The 1,772-nt window shown below is 33.0% G+C and overlaps 1 non-coding gene across 1 annotated transcript; it reads right to left on the bottom strand.

Moving 5' to 3' along the window:
• Window positions 1-1,024: 1,024 nt before the first annotated feature.
• On the bottom strand, window positions 1,025-1,096 carry TRNAW-CCA (transfer RNA tryptophan (anticodon CCA)). Its single transcript has one exon. It is a non-coding gene; the product is annotated as a tRNA-Trp (tRNA).
• Between the last annotated feature and the right edge of the window lie 676 nt (window positions 1,097-1,772).

Genomic DNA, 1,772 nt, shown 5'->3' on the forward strand with positions numbered 1-1,772 from the left:
ATTGTAGTAATCTTAAAAATTATCATAAAAAATTTTCATAAAGAGGATATGTATCACCGTTATTAAAGAGCAAAGATGTAAAATCAATCTGAAAATTTTAAGTGCTAATCTTGTTCGGAGACTGTACAAAAACAATAAATCTTAAAAAATATAAATTTTCGCGAAAATAATGTCATATTAATGTTTACCTAATTTCTTAGTTTTCGAAAATTTACTTTTTGTTTTCAGTACGGCTGAGTTCAATCAATGACATAAATACAATTAAGACCTGACAAAATGCATGCAACAAAAAAAATGTTTACGAAACTTTGTATAGAAACATTACCCTTAACAGGTTGCAGTTAATTCAAAATCGCAACCAAGGAGGAACATTTCATGTAATGGTATCAGAAACGGAATTTATGAATTCAAGGATCTATTCAAGAATAATTCTATGTCAATTGGATCAGTAAATTCGGTTAAATACGTAAAAATGTATAAAAGAAAAAAATGTTATATCACCATATCGTGATATAACATTATGTTAAATTCAAAAGCCATTCACTGAAGAATGATAGCAAAAAAATGTCTTATCTTGTTGTATTTATGTCTTTGGTTCAATCGACTGCTGCATTGGATTGGTTAATCTTACAAAGTCGAGGATGGTTATAGCAAATGTAGAAAAGAGTCTGGTTGCCGTTTATCAACATTTTTTCATAAAAAAACGATTTTCATATTTTGAGTTTTGAGCAACTTTAGGCCTATGTTTCCCCTCTGTGACACGTAGAAATTGTATAAGTTCTATGAATACTTGAACATTGTTGCCACATTGATTTGAGACAACATATTTTAAATTGAAAGCTTCTATGTATTTACTGTCATCTAGTGAAAGCTTTCTTACTTACTTGTCGTGGTTATCTATTAACAACAGATAATTTGAATTGTCGTACAGATAATAGATAAGACCAGCAAAGTTTTTGATATGAAAATTTCAGAACATGCGCACAAAAAACTTTATGTCTTAGAAAAGTATAATAAAAGAAATTGACCCCGACGTGATTTGAACACGCAACCTTCTGATCTGGAGTCAGACGCGCTACCGTTGCGCCACGGAGTCATGTTCGCCAGCTTCGTTAAAACCGTATAACAATTATTGACGTCATATTTATACAAGACATGGACAGTAAACCCCAGTTCTAGTGATTCAAATGTAATTTAAATTGTTTTCCGGGAAATAAATAAAAATAATTCAATTGGATGAAATGGGATCCTGCATGCAAACTGTTGGTATTACTGTTGAAATTTATGGACCTAAAATACATACAGATGTACATAATAAAAAACAAGTAAGAACGGTGGTAAGTTCGGCCGGGACGAACTTTTTATATCCTCCACCATGAGTTGTATTGAAGTCAGGTAAGGTCACATTAGGCAAATGTTTGCCCAAGCAACCGGCAGTGTGTGCTTACTGAGAGCAAGTGAGCGTAAATAATGCATTGAAATTTATGCTCACTTTTTCTCTGTAAGCACACACTGCCGGTCGCTGGAGCAAATATTTGCTAATGTGACTTTTCCTTATCCTTTCGTTTATGCAAGTACTAAATTCTGCGCCAAGTCTAGGCTTATTCCTAGGAGAAGCGTAATATGGTAACTGGAAGTACCTGCGTACATACTAAAATATAAACCTATGTATGTTCACAATGTTCTGCGTTTAGATTTTCTACCCATTTCTGGGAACCCGCAAAACCTTTTCTATGGCAACTATACTAAAACGTGCATCTATGTTTTATATC

The sequence above is a fragment of the Musca autumnalis genome, unplaced genomic scaffold (genome assembly GCF_047663935.1).
Source record: "Musca autumnalis isolate F117 unplaced genomic scaffold, ASM4766393v1 scaffold_616, whole genome shotgun sequence".
NCBI classification, from domain to species: domain Eukaryota; kingdom Metazoa; phylum Arthropoda; class Insecta; order Diptera; family Muscidae; genus Musca; species Musca autumnalis.